This window comes from Bactrocera neohumeralis, chromosome 4, assembly GCF_024586455.1.
Source record: "Bactrocera neohumeralis isolate Rockhampton chromosome 4, APGP_CSIRO_Bneo_wtdbg2-racon-allhic-juicebox.fasta_v2, whole genome shotgun sequence".
NCBI classification, from domain to species: domain Eukaryota; kingdom Metazoa; phylum Arthropoda; class Insecta; order Diptera; family Tephritidae; genus Bactrocera; species Bactrocera neohumeralis.
The window spans coordinates 77,340,281-77,355,932 of NC_065921.1; the positions used below are offsets into that span (position 1 = coordinate 77,340,281).

At 37.9% G+C, this 15,652-nt stretch overlaps 1 protein-coding gene and 1 long non-coding RNA gene across 2 annotated transcripts in view; one reads left to right on the forward strand and one right to left on the reverse strand.

The window, feature by feature from the left end:
* Positions 1-15,652, reverse strand: part of LOC126756146 (putative polypeptide N-acetylgalactosaminyltransferase 9) — a 524,546-nt gene that overhangs the window by 251,242 nt on the left and 257,652 nt on the right. The gene's annotated exons all lie outside the window — the stretch shown is intronic.
* On the forward strand, positions 1,856-4,523 carry LOC126756162 (uncharacterized). Its single transcript, XR_007666548.1, has 2 exons — positions 1,856-1,946; positions 4,395-4,523. It is a non-coding gene; the product is annotated as an uncharacterized LOC126756162 (long non-coding RNA).

Consider the following 15,652-nt stretch of genomic DNA (forward strand, 5'->3'; position numbering starts at 1 on the left):
AATGAACTTGAACCCACAATGGAAAAGGATTGAATTAGCTCAGATTGGGAAGTTGGAAGTGGCAACGCTGTGACTAAAACATTACAAAAGAGTGGTTGAAGATTTGTTTCAATATGACTGCTGAGAAGCTGTTAAATCCTATATACCGATCCATCTACCAAAAACCTCTGGTTAACGTGGAATACCTCGTGTTTTGTGAACAATCCTACAGTTACCATTGAACACAGTACTAATCCTCATGGACCTTTGCCAATCTAAAGTACGAATCTCTTTAGAAAAACACATTCCCACTAGCTGATAAAATGTGTTAGAAACAATTGTAATTAGGAATGTATAAAAAGAGTATGTTAACGGTCTTCAATCGTATGTTCTACTATTCTGGAACGACTTGGCTCATTTTACGTCGAGATTTTAAATTGAAAGCGTACAAAATACAGCTTACAGTGGCAAGAATTGAAGCCACTCGACCTTCCCAAGCGACATCGCTTCGCTCTATGGGCTCTTAAAAAGTTCCAAGAAGATCCGATATTTTGGAGCCAAATTTTGTTCAGCAATGACGCCCATTTCTGGCTCAATGGGTATGTATACACGTAAAATTACCGCATTTGTGACGAAGAGCAACTGGAACTGCATTGCCATTTTATCCAGAAAAAACAACGGTTTAGTGTGGTTTTGTGAGCCGGTGGAATCATCAAATAATTCTTCAAAAATGAAGCCCTTGAGAAGGTAACCGTCAATAGCGATCGTTATCGCGTCATGTTAACCGACCATTTGATGCCTGAAATTGAAGTTTTTGATATCGGCGGCATTTGGTTTCAACAAGACGGCGCCACTTGCCACACATCGCATCAATCAATGAATTTATTGAGAAGACACTTCGGTGAGCAGATAATTCACGTTGAAGCCTCCCTTTACAAACGGGTCTTATGCTAGGTTATATGGAGAATTCAAATGGGGAAAGAAAAACAATAGAATAGAAGAGGGGAAAGATAGTCTGAGTGAGAGAGAGAGAGGGAGAAAGAGCAAGGATAAAAAAAAAAACAAAACTATGTAAATGTTGGCAAGCAGATATTGCGTAGGATTTATGATCATGGGTGATACTGAAATGAGCTTTGAGTTGTCGATAAGTGGAGGCGAGAAAGTGATTGCCTGGATCTAACTCACTCAACAAATTTTTGCCTTAGAAACCTCATGGAATGCTTCCGGCGAACGCCTCCGGGTCTATCCGCCGACCCTTTAACATAATAACAACTATTCATCATATGTGGCAATACACCGGTATTTATGGCATGCATATAAATTTTTTTATAATTCTTCGCCTTATCTTAGTTTCAAAATTCAAACAGGCACTTGCTGAAACAGAGTACAAAGTAACTTGGGTCTCACGCTATTTAAGTAACGACTGTTTGTGTAACCCTCGAAATGTAATTGAGCAAATACTGATAAGCCGGATGTGGGTATACGCACTGTAAGGGGCTCCATACATACATAGATGTTATTGCACTGTACTCTGCTCCACAGCAACGCGTATTTATAACTATCCACGCTTCATTTATGACTTCTATTTACTTACCATTATACGTTTTCTTCAAAGTTCTGATAAGATTAGGTCCATAGTAAATTTGTTTATTTGCTTGCTTATCGCCGCTCACTTGCTAGCTCACTCTTGTGCTCGCTTTATGACATATTTATCACAAATAACTGCTTTGTGCCTTATCTAGAGAGTCATATATTGAATGGAGACTTTATCTATTACTTGTACCATATAGTACTTTGTGTAATATTAAATTCCTGTGCGTGAAAATGATTTGATTAAAATTTAAATTTTGAATTATTCAGTTTGACTTGGCGGTTCGGTGTTGTAGGACGTGCGTGGCCACTGTGAACTTAGGTTTTAAGAGCCTAAGCGGCTTTTTTGGGCAAAATGTGATCTTACTGGATTTTCGGTGAGTAAACTTTGAAGAAATATATAAAGAACAGTTGAAATATTCACTCTGGGGTAAAATGAACAGAAGTAGAAGGTTAAGGAGCAGATAACATAAGTAGCACAAAAGCTTAAGAAATAGTTATATAAGTGATAGATTTCAGATTTAGATAGAAGGTTAAAGTTCACCATTACCTAATATATGAGAGGTACATATATATAAAACTACGATGTTCATATAACTAGCACCGAAGTGCTAATTCTTTCAGAGCGGTGAGCATTCACTCACACAGCAGAGTGTTAATATTAGCGTTGAGCTCTCAAACTTTGCTCTCAAAATAAGTCAAGGAGTGTCTAAACTCACTAAATGTATCATTAAGCTTCTTCATTATCAAATTCGTTTAGGTACGTGAAAATATCGAAATCAGTGAAAATAGCCGATGAGCTAGTCGAATCGGATCGGATTACGAGCAGAACCTTGTTGTCATATTTTCTAGCACTGGACCTATGGACCTCATGTGCGCTTAGCATACGCTGGCCAGTCTCTGCATATTTGCAAAATCCTTCTGGTCTATAGTAGAACGTAGAAGATGTATTGAACTACTTGCCCTCAGCAAAGTTCATCTTGCCGCAATCGTAGGAGTTCTTACTGGACTTTGTTCAATAAAAATTTATGATGTAAGCCGGCCACTGTCAAAGTTGTGTGGAAGAGTGTGAGCTGCAAACATTTAGGCTCTTTATCCTCCATTGTCCAGTGTTAGCAAGACTGAAGTTAAAACTTCTCGGCAGTCTTACCTTCGGTTAACCAGTAGATACAGTCGAAACTAACAGTAGCCGCCTCAACAAATTTGTGATTGCCTCAAAGTGCGCCGTCTACTTATGAAGATCTTTATGATCAATTTAATAGGAGTTCTAGGGAACGCAACATACCGGTTCTAAGCTGGTCAAGTGAGAACTCTGTTAGCATCGACCATTTAACATAAACTCATATATGTAACTATGCGAGAGGTACTTGGGTACCCAATTGGCACCAAAAAGTTTCGAATCATACCCAAAAGTTCTTTCTAAAAGTTGTGTCGATAATCGGAATGAAACCTCAAAATTGTCTAACGTATGGATTATACAGCTATATGTTCGTATTATCGACATGACAACACTCAGCTGGTACGCAACGGTATCAATATTGTTATGTTATAAATATCAATCTTTACTCTTGGCCCATTCCGGCTTTGGTTAGAACAAATTTAAAACACCTTCAGATAACCATGCCAAGTAGTAGGAATAAAAATAAAACACCAAAGTAGAAGATGTGTTCAAGACCATCTGTCGGTAGGTGAGATACTACATTTCCATCTTGTGGATTAGCCATAGACCCTAAGCTATAAAGATAGGTTCAAATTTGTTCAGAACTTCCATTTAAGTTGAAGTTTAGTCTAGATGTTAAATTTTTGGAAAACCTCATGATGTTATTTCGACTATATTTTGTACTTTGCCTAAGCTTTTATGGATCATAAAATTTTGATCGTCAGGCTTTGTATTATCAGAATGAAATTTAATACTTCGGAATCGGTCAGATCAGACAACAATTGCACATATCTCCCATACAACCGATTTCAAATTTTTCAAATTTCACATTAAAAATCGCTGGCTCAAAGCCTGTTTTAGACCCACAATCTCTTGGGAAAAGTTGTTCAGAATGATTTACTGCCTTCGCGATTGTATAGTAAAAAAAATCGACCAGCTTCAATGCAGTTCCGATTTGACCTTGCAAGTCAGAGTCAATTTGATTCTGCTACTAATAGGTCGTCATCAAAAGGGGGTATCGCATCCGAGGCTGTTGTGTCGTTTTCATTAAGGGTGTTTGTTTACATGGCGAGTCTCAAGCCCAGCGCACAACTGTAGTTTGGTATTTCGACTTCTCACTTTATGTCACCATTAAACGGATGTTTTTTGGCTACCCAGAGGATACTTGGTCTAAGACCGAAAGTCGTGAGATGCTTAAGCCGTATGTAAAATAATCGTTTCTGGCCTCTCCCAAACGAATGGCGCTTAGGGAACTTTCCTCATTTGCGCGAACTTCCACACATGGAGTCTACGCCAATAAAGAAGAACTAATAGCTTGTTAACGAAAGAGGTTACGTATATAGCTAAATTTCGATTAATTTATTCCTTTTTCACGTGATCCCGAAGATCTCTTCTCACGAAACTTAGTTTATGTTATTAATCCACTATACTGTTACTAGACCATACGATCTTTTTATTTAAGGTTAGGTTAAAGAAAATAAGTTGTTGCTTTTTAATTGCTCTATATACCATATGTATGATTTTGGAACTTTCAAGTTTTTTGTGAAAGCTTTTTTAATATAAAAGCTTCTTTGATATGAAAGCTCTATGGCAACATTACTTATTCGGCTTTATTTCATTTCATGATTTTATATCTATTAACTTTTAGTGTTACTTTCTCTTTCAGAAATTCCGGTGATCTACATTTGGACCCAGCATCATGCGCAAAACTTGTCTGAATCCTACATGGTTCAAATAAATCTGGCAATATCACACAGCCGCTACAGTTAAACTCAAAAAGAATTTATCCCCAAACTTACAATTGCTACGAAGTCGAAATAACAGTTAAGCGCCTGTTATTTCTTGTTTTTTAACTCCGGTCTTCATGGCATTTTAAATACCTTTGAATTATTCTTCCTCCCAAAAAGTATTTAAACTTGTTTGAAGTATCGAGAGTTTGCGCTTACAAAAAATCTACAAAAGTTAAAATATGCTGAAATTCCTCTGATTCTTTATTGCCACGAAGTTTGTACATGATTCTGATTTATTTTCACATTACTTAACATTTTACTGAAGCATCTCAATTGCAAAATTTTTTTCATTCTTCTTTGCTTTCGAGCACGATTCGGATGATTTATCGATAACCTCTGTGTTAATAGGCGACAATTAATATATCCTTGCCGAAGAACGAAGCAACCATTTAGCAAAAATTGAGCTTCGAGTTCAACTGCCAATGGTTTAAGTACTTACGGATGAATTGCCGGTAATTGATGAAAACTGCATCAATAAATTGTAGAGTTCATTAACAACTCCTTAGTTAACGCTTATATTCCCACACATTATAAAAGTTTTATAAGCAAACTACTTAAAAAATTAGCATAATTCATAACATTCAAAAAACCTTCAATATTACTGCAATAAGAGCTTTGCAAGCTTTAGAATTTGCTGTGTAAAGAATATATTTTATTTGCACATATCAGCTCCTTTGATACCAGACACATATTATTAGAAAAATTTAATTTTGTGAAAGAGCTTTGGAAAGCTTTTTGAAATAAAAAATAGCAATCATTTATAAAATAATTCCACCAAGGTGGTGACGTTTATATTCCTGATCGTTGTCAAATTTTTAAGACAAACTTTTCGAAAAATAACCAAACTCATAAAATCCAAAAAGCTTTAGTAAGCTTTGGTAAAATGGTTATTGTAGAGTGTAGATATGTATGTGACTTCTTCACAATCATATTTTTGATACCATTTACAAGCTACTACAAACCATAAAATTTGTAAAAAAAAGCTTTAGAAAGCTTTCTGATACAAAAAATGCAATAACATATAAAAAAAGTTAAGCAAAAATAATTAAAATTTATATTTCTTAGCAGAAAGTAGTGTACTTGAAAACTAAATAAAATCTGAAATACTGCAATTAGTATTGCAGTAAAAGCTTTAGAAAGCTTTGGAAACACCTTTTTTGTAAATATATACGTATGTCGATTCGGCACTTATCAAATTGTTGATGCCAAGTATATATATTATTAAAAAAACAGAAACTTTGTAAAAGAGCTTTAGAAAGCTTTTTAAAATAGTGAACTTGCTATTCTAAAAAAATCCTTATATATAATAACTGTGAAATAGTAATATTTTGCAAAAACTATAAGCACAATTACTAAATAGCTGTAATTAGTATTACAGCAAAAGCTTTAGAAAGTTTTTTAAATAAATATGGACTTTTGTGAACAAAATCTTGTCTATAGCATCGAAAATACGTGTTTATGACGTCCTTTATAACAGAAAAGTTTGAAAGCTTTATGTTTAATCATTATTAATTATGTGTTTTGAGCTTTAGAAACCTCTGAATTAATATATAAGTGTTATAAATTTACTCTTAATACTACTTTTATATGAAAAATTGTAATATCTTTGCATATTTGTGAATAAAAATTGTCCTTACCAACCTGTGTATATATATTTTTGTTTCATATCTTTTGAATAGCGCTGAAGAACTTTTTCAGTCCATTGAGCTTTTATGTAGAGCCAAAGCTGGCTCAATTGTCAACTACCCTCGGAAAGCTTGGAAATCTTATATAGAAAGTCTTGAAATGCTCTATAAAAATCAAAAATTTGAAAAGCTCTTCAATAATGAAGTCTTACGAAACAAAAATATATTTATTTTTAACCATCTTAGTAGTGGTTGCTAGCATAATCGACGGTAGCTAGAATAACCTTCAAAAATACTGCTACAAACTTTATGTGTTCTCAACTCTTGTTTCATAATCTCTCTTTTCGAATTTTGTTCTTTACATTCAGTTTTCCAACATAGACTAATAGCAGCTGTACGATCGCAAGATCCTTCTGGCTCAGGGTAAATTGTAAAAGATACACGGAGCTCTTCGCTCTCACCAAGGTCCACCTTTTAATGGTTGTTGGAGTTTTAACTGGACACTGAATAATCGGGACTCATGCAGTAAGACTGAATATCTTACCAGACACCAGCTTCCTCAGTTGTTTGAAAGAAGAAGAGTTATAGTCATCTCCACACATTCCCGGATCTCATAATTTTAGACATCCAAGTGAAATAGAAATAAGACACCTAAGCAGATTTGTGCTAGGTTCAGGTTTTGCCGATCGATAACTAATATTCATACTCGCTGGTAAATTCCTTCTCTATTCAGCCACACCTGTCCGATGCGCTAGGTTTTTAGCTGAAGAACTCTGTTAGAATTTCTCTATTTTTTAAGTAGCCGAAAGAACAGTCTTCCAATCGTCTCCTTTTATCCCACTCTTACCTCTTTTCTTGCCATTCATTCACTCCCCGTCGTCGCACAAATTTGAGCTCTGAACGAAGCCCTTGTCATTCAAGAATTTATTAACCTTGTCAGAACAATTTAAAACAGGTGTCACTTATCACTTGTGACATCATGACTTGTGACCAAATTAAGAAAGTAAACAGTGCCAAACCACCACTAATGCCGATTTGCGGCAAAAGCGGAGAGTGTCCCATGGGAACCTAAAAAGTCTGGTAGCGTGTGAAATGAGCACTCGAGTTGGCGTTGCCATAGAACGCAGCAGAAAATTGGTGCCCGAACACAGGTAAACAAACTCGGCGTGGCAACGCATCTTGCCGCCAACAACACTGGGGTCTTTTCGTGAGGAATCATAATTAAAATGGGAAACACGTAGGAAATGTCAACACGCACGATGATGATGAATTAAGTGGCAACGAGCGAGTGCCACGAGTAACTAAGTTGTGCGTTTACAAGCCGGCAGCTGTTGATGCATGCAACTCTGCCATTTTCAGTGGCACAAAAACGCAGTTACACATTGATTAAGTTGCACCAATGCAACGGCGGCTGCTGCATGCCACGCAGCTATTGTTTTTGTGGATGTGAGGTGTCGTGCGGGCGACCGCTGAGATTTTAGGTGCACGAACTCAACTGAGTTTGCTGTTTAACTTCAATTAGGCGCGGTCGAAATTTGCAAGTTAACGCCACATGCTGTATAAATTATTCCAAGTTTCATCTAAAATAGTTCTCCGAAATATACATTTTTTCCGATTTGAGAGGAATCCTTAATAGAACTTGAAACTTTGCTGATTTTTTTACTGGCCCAAAACTGGCTTTTATTCATCCTTTTTCATTTTATTTCACTTTGCTTTATACCTATGCTCTCTTATAAAATCTTCCCTGCTTTTTTCTTTTCTTTTGCAAAGCTGCTTTGTTGCATCACCCAAATTAGCGCTTGTTGCACGTTGTAATTACGAATATCGCCAACGGTTGATCTCTCATCCACCCCATCATTGACGGACTGGCATTGCTGTTGTTTCTGCATTGAACTGCATGTTGTTGTTGCGCGAACAGCTGTGCCAGCCGACATGCATTTAATTAAATGTCGAAAAAATGTTGCAAAGTTGTAATGAAGAGGCTTGGACACTAACTTATGGCGGCAAGAATGCAGATCGACAATGACAGATAGTAGGTGACGGCACGCACAGTGGGCCGGCAACTTGAAATTATCACTTAAAATGCGTAGCTCTTCTTTATGGGTGGAACAGCTGCATCTGATGGAGGCTTTGTCTTTTTTGAGACCTTCACAACACAAGTTCTTTTATTAAAGCCAGTGAGCTTTCAGTCTGCCATCTTCCGCAATAAAGGGTCATAAATGTTCAAAAACCCTTTGAGACGTTCAAATCATTCCATTGTTTGTGGTACACCCTTTTTGGAAAGCCAGAATGTCTCGTATAAAACTCATTGAATTTTGTTCCTTGAACCTTTCTCATCTTTCTAGAAAAAACAGCTATTAAAAAATCTTTGATATATCCCTTACATTAGCTAAATCCGTTCCATTACTTGTGGCATATGCTGACTCAGATGACGAAAGCTCCAAAAAGTATACCTTTGTACCGCCTTCTTACTGTTCGATCTTCAAATCAGTCTATCTCAGTATTAAATAAGCACTAGACACTGGTCTAAGCTCACTTAACTAACGTGTTTGGAACCTTATATAAATAACCGAACCTTTGATTACCTTTTCCTTCCAGTACAGCAAGCCCTCCCAAAGTATATAACTCATAATATCACTTCTTCTTCCACAAAGAATTTTCTTATCTTTCCGAGAAAATGCCTTCTAAGCCTCAAAGATTAAGAAAAACGAATTGCTTTCGTAAAATTAAGTCTTAATTTGGTTGATCCAGAAATCTTGTAGCTTTACAAGATGATGACTCAGATTCTGAGTGTAATGTAGTGAATTGACTTTATATAAGTCCTCGTAGAACTCTCTTTAACGTGTTTATATTTCTTATACTTTCTCTAAGGAATATCTACACCTCATTACGAATTTGTCAAGTCCACTCCAAGTACTTTCCCATCCTGTCGTGAGCCGGTTGTCAACTAGTTGTCACCTCATTACAAGATTGTCAAATCGACTACGAGTTCTGGTCAATCTTGTCGAAGGTCAAATTTCAAAGTTGTATGGAGGATCCAGACACTTTCTTCACCATTGTCAAGCCTTTGCAATACTCAGGTTGAGATATTTCCGCAGCCTTGCCTTCGGCGAACCAGGAGCCTGACAAGATCGTCTCAACAAATTTGTGATATGCTCGATTGTCGATTTGTAAGGCTCTAATGACCTACTATAGAGGCGTTTTAGGTATGACAACGGACTGGCGTTCTAAGCGTTCAAATGAGATCCTTCCAAGGACGGACCTCATAACCGACCTAACCTAGCGTAACAACAAGTTCGACTCCAAGAGCTACTCCAAGCGTTGCAATGAAGCGATCCACTGAAACGATTCAGCGAAAAAAATACGGCTATTCCAGCTTTATTTCAATCGTTTGATTGGATCTTTCTGTTCTAAGCTTACAGAATTATCTGGATGTAAGGTTATGGTACCTTATATTATCTGACAAATGAAAGGTCTTACGACTTTACGGTTAGCCAAGATTTTTGAAGTCTTTTCCGTGGACAGAAATTCTACTTCCCATTAGCTGCTGAAGGGTTACCGCAATTAGAAATCACTTTTTTGATGTTGGTCGGAACCTGGTATCGAGCTTGGGCCCTGCGTAGCGACAGTGCCAACCTCTACAAAACTGCTGTAGCTATACTCTAGGGCTTACAAACAACATAATATAGACCAAGTTAGCTCTCTCGGTCACTTACATGTTCGAGTATGTGAGACATTATTGTACATGTCAGTCACAACACAAGACACTGTCCGCCGCAGCAAGGTGGCAAGAACGGCCGCCAGGCAGGCAGGTGCTCAAAAGTAGCAGAAAAGTGGTTTCTCGTAGGGCTCGAGCTTGAGTTGCTGCTTAAGTAAGCAAATCAATGCTCAGTGCGTGCAATCGTTTGTTTTTTTTTTCATGAGCACACACTCACAACCTACCTACCTACCAAGCGCTGAGCCGCCAACTAAGCACGCAAGCGAACTTGTACGCTTCAACGGTGCTGCACATGCCTTCAAGTCAAAACACTGAGCCACTGCTTGCCGCAGCGATTGTCGCGATTAACCTTTTGCATTTGCGCATCGATCGCATTTTTCTGCGCACATATTTACATTTTGATCGTACGCGCATGCGTAGCTGCCCTTTGCATTGTGCTGCCTTGCGCACGCAGCTGATTGGTATCGCATAATTCATATGCATACCTGCGCAAATAAATAGTTATGCGCGTAAATATACAGGTATTCTCTTAGACTTGAGTGTGACTACTTCATGTGGAATCACTGCAGGGCTCATCAGCTGCGCTTCACATATTTTTAAGTGCAGCCGCATACTGGCTTCGACCCGGACCTGCCTTCATATTATTATCTGGTTGATCTTTTAATCGCCGCGACTGCAATGTACATACATCGCTCAGGTAAAGCTTAGCACCTTTGTAATGCGCTGAGTGCTCAGAGTCAGCTTTGGTGTTCTGGCTGCGCATACATTGTGGTAATATATACACAATTTACTAGTTTGTGGTCGAAGGAAGGTGCAGTAGTTAGTTGATTTCAGCCAGAATATATACTGTAGCTAGGCATAAGCATATGAAATTTAGCTATTCTTAAATCTCTTGAGTTCGCTGAGATGTTTTCTGGCATCGTTTCTAGGCGACACTTGAAGGGTTTGCGAATATTTAGAAGTCTTCAAACATCAGTGTGATCTTATGAGCCATTTATCCCATTAATACTGCTGAAATTTTTCAAAAAAAAGGGATTTAAACTAGGCTCTGCGTTCCATTAATCGCCACATAACCATTAGCCAATGAAATTTCTTTCTAAACTTACATAGATAAGTCAGAAGGATAACTTCGAGACATCTTAGATATATATTTTTTCCCTCGATGAACCTACATCTTAGCCGATTTTTTCTTCTCCATCTAATATCAACAGTTTTTAATAGATCGTAAACTTTCAGACGGTTTATGAGGTAGAGAACTGAATAAAGTCTTCTCTCATATTTGTGGAAAGCCAGCCGTTGCCAAAGACTTTTATATACCATTAAAATATTAAGCTGTCCGGATTCATAAAAACCAGGCACTGCTGGTAGCTATAAATTCGAAGGATTTTGTATGTGTATCCCCGATCCAGTCTAAATTACACGAACTATCTAAGCCTATCGGAAAAAATGGAATCACAAACTGTATAAGCTTTATGTCGACATGTAACGGGTTTTTCAATAGGGATTCTACAAAAGTAGACCGATTAAGGGCGCTACGTCCAATTTATGGTCGTTATAATCGTCCCGTCAGAGCAACAATTGAGAGTCTAGTGGAAAAATTCGAATCCACAAGCACAGTCAAAAATATGACAAAGAAGTGCCCTTAGTGTCGAGAATATTGCTGTCGCTGACGCATCAATTGAGGAAGACCTAAATCAGTCCCTCACACGTCGTTTTCAAGGGTTGGGCATCTCTGTGACGTCGTTCTGCCGAATTTTGTGAAAAATTCTTGGCGTACATCCATACAAGATCAAATTGACGAAAGAACTGAAGCCGCTTGACCGCCAGAACTTGGAAAAGATCCGAATTTTCATCGAAAAATCATCTTCAGCGATGAGGCTTTTTCTGGCTGAATGGCTTCGCCAATAGGCTAAATATGGGTTATTGATCAGGCAGCGTACAACACGTACTCCATGAGTCACCGTTGCATCCCGAAAAAAATAGGGAAGCGCTACCGCTCAAAGATAACCGAATATTTTTGGCCCGAATTGGATAATACGGACTTGAACAATATGTGGTTTCAACAGGACGGCTACAAGCCACACAGCGAGTGGCACAATCGATTCATTGAAAACCAAATTTGATGAACGTGTTATCTCACGAAATGGGCAAGTCAATTGTCCGCCTCGGTCGTGCGATTTGACGCCGTTAACTATTGCATGTGGAGCTACGTCAAGTCTATGGTCTATACCAAAAAGCCAGCGACGATTGATGCACTTCGTACGAATATCGAACATTAAATTGCAGTATCGGCTGATTTATGCTTGAAAGCCGTCGAAAATTAGGTGCAGCGTCTGGACTTCTGCAAGCGGGCCAGTGGTGCCCATGCAAAGAAATCGAGTTCTATATATAATGACATCGAATGTACTTTCACAGAAATAAAAAAAAAATCATTGATATTCCCTTTTCATTTTATTTAAAAAAAAAGTGCTCTTATTGAAAAACCCATTATTTGGCAAAGTGTATAAAAATCCAACGAACGAGCTGGTTAGGCATGTTCACATGGAAAATGATGTTCCAGAAGAAAGCTCCTTCGATTTGAGACAGATGAGTGGACAACGAGCACAGGTAAGGTTTAAATTCACTGTTCAGACCAAACCACGGTTGTAGTAACAAATAGAAGAAGAAGTGGTATTTAGCTAACTTTAAATGTGTTACAGGAATTGCGCAATAGATTTTGATACTTTCATAGTTCATATTTGATACGATTGCTATATAAATATGTTCTGGGTTGAGTAGCGTAATAAAATAGTGGTATCTGAAGAAGGAGACCTTGTTATTTACTTTCAGTCGGTGCTTAGCCTTTATTATTTAATATAGCGTTACGAAAATTCCGTCGCTTTCTAGGTTAAAGTTTTAGATACCACTTTGGATGGCTCGTTCAACTGCAACTTATTCTTTTATGGTTGGAGTTTTTACGTTATGTCTTTTCATATAGTTGGAGTTTATGTGAGATGTGCACTCAGAAATCTCCACCCTTTATAAAACTTTTGGTATGCAATCAAAAATCACGTTGAGTCACGGATGCGCCGATATTGTTTGTATATTTTCTTATTGTATGAATTTTGATTATATATTTAAAGGTATATAAAGTACTATATTCACTTCGATATGTTTATAATTATCCACACAAGTATATACCCGAGTCAAAACTACATTTTCTGCTTAGTTGTGGTCACTTAAGGAATGCCATTGCTGTAAGTCATTTGAATAAATAATAATGCATTCCATATTCTCTTACAAGCCAGAATAATTCTCAACAGAAATTCTTAGCATTCCTTAAGACAGAGCATCTCTCTGTGGTTTTTCTCAATTGAAATTGAAATGGCAATTGTGCCTTGATAGCATTGTGGCAAGTTATATACATACATCCAGTTAAATATGCATTTATTTATTTCGGACATGTTGCACATGGCTTTATATAACTAGCCAAGCAACAATTGCTGTTGCTACTGCTGCTGCTGCGGCTGCCTGGCGGCCTGTGGCATTTTGAGCTGTGGACAGCGATGTCTTGTGGAATGCCAGTGCAAATAAAAATGTCTGCAATCTTTCAACAAAATTGCTGATAACACCATGTTGACAATGCCTTTAATTTAATTTATTTCTGCTGCCGTGTTGTTATTGTGAGTTTTTGCAATTTTTGCGAATTTTTGTCAGTTGCTGTTGAAATCTGTTTATTTATAGTTTTCAGGGGCTCAAAGAGTAGCGTTTCTACATGTAAGCTTAAAATTGGAAAATGGTGATGGACATAAAAATGAAAGCCGAACTATTTTTCTCGATGGGATGAACGATTCTTTTGAATGATAGTATCCTGCCAAGCATTCCGAAACTCTTTTAGTTCAAATATAACTACTTCGGGTTGATCAAATCTACACCACATTACTACTTTCTCCAGTTTTGAAGAAAAAATAGTTTGCCAAATATTTGAATGAGGTCTACGAGATTTAGTCTAATAAACTTATTTAGCTTCTGGCAAAGGCGTCAGTATAGATTTTCGTGTGAACATCTTGAGAAACCCTCTTAGAATGAACTCAAGTCTTCGCTAGTGGATGACTCATATAATGTTCGTAAAACTTGAATTTCTGCAGATATAGTATTGACAGAAGTAATGATATTCATACTCACTTAATTAATCAGAGCCTAACCTCAACCCGGAATCAGGATCGATATGGATAACCACATTAACTGTCATCAAAGCAGTATGCTTTAAAACCATTAGGGGAGCATTTTTTGTCACTAAAATAACAGCGCCGTTAGTTCTGCTCTCTCCAGGTTGAATAAAGAAGCCAAGAAAATGGGTCTGGTAGTGAACGAGTTCAAGACGAAATATATCCTGTCATCATCTTGTTGTCGCATTCGCGACTTAGCTCTCACGTCACTGTTGACAGTCATAACTTCGAAGTCGTAGATAATTTCGTCTATCTTGGAATCAGCATTAACACCAAAAACAATGTCAGCCTCGAAATCCAACGTAGAATAACTCTTGCCAATAGGTGCTACTTCGGACTGAAAAGGAAAGTCCTCTCTCGGCGAACACAGACCAAATTCTACAAGTCACTCATCATCCCCGTCCTGCTATATGGTACAGAGGTATGGACGATGACAACATCTCATGAGTCGGCGTTACGAGCTTTCGAGAGAAAGGTTCGGCGGAAGATTTATAATCCCTTACGCATTGACAACGGGACATATTAAGTTGATCTTTAAATCACTTTTTGTGCCAATAATAAAGAATCGGTTTTTGTCGAGTTCAACCCGTAAGTCTTGTAGTAAAGAGTGACCTTATGGCTTATAAAAATCGCATGTCTAATCAATAGAACACAGTGAATGTTTAGAAGTCGGAAATTACATATCCTATTCTCATGATCTCTTCATATCTATAAGCATAAGCATAAGAAAGAAAAAAACAATAATGGCCTGGGTATGAACCTTGTGTAGTCAACGCCAGATCACTAGATCCGGGGATCCCGGGGAGGCTCAAGCGCCAGTATGCTCAGGAACTTCCAGAGTACGACTTAACAGAATGTGTAACTTATCAGAATGAACTTTAGAATGGATATTTTCGGGCTCACGAAAACGAATATTTTTACGAGATGCTGAGATGTCTTCACACTTTCATCTTCCTATAACTAAAGCGTTGCCATTAAACTTCATTCATTTCCAGTTGCAAAATCAGCACTTACATGAAGTCTTAGCGCTCAGTGTAATATTGAAACAAAGACCGAAGTGCTTCATACACTAAATTTTCAGCCACCCGCAGCAATATTCAACAATTCTAGGGTTTCTTGAACCGTTGTCTAGCATGTGACAAACGCATGCAGACAGGAACTCACATGGGGGCAACGTGCAGCATTTGGCATTCTAGCAAAGCCATTAAACTCTCCATCGCAAGCCAAATGTGTTAGCTTAGGCCATTTGGCGCATTGACGTTATTGAAGTTTAATGTGTTTCTTTGCGTTATGCCAAATGGGTTTCCGCTCTGAAAGCGCGTTTCATGAAGCAAACAGTGGTGAGCTAGTTAAAGTATGGGCAATGATATGCAATGCAGCAGCTTGCGAGGTGGCTAACTGGTGGAATGGAAATGCTGGAAAAATTTCGAAACTTCGCTTTAAAATCGAAAGCTTGAAGGGCTCTTTAAAATTTTATGCAAATTTTCAGATCGACATCTCAAATGGACGGACACACAGAGGGACATGGCTAAATCGATTCAGCTCGTTATGCTGATCATACCCTCTTGGTATTACCACTTCGT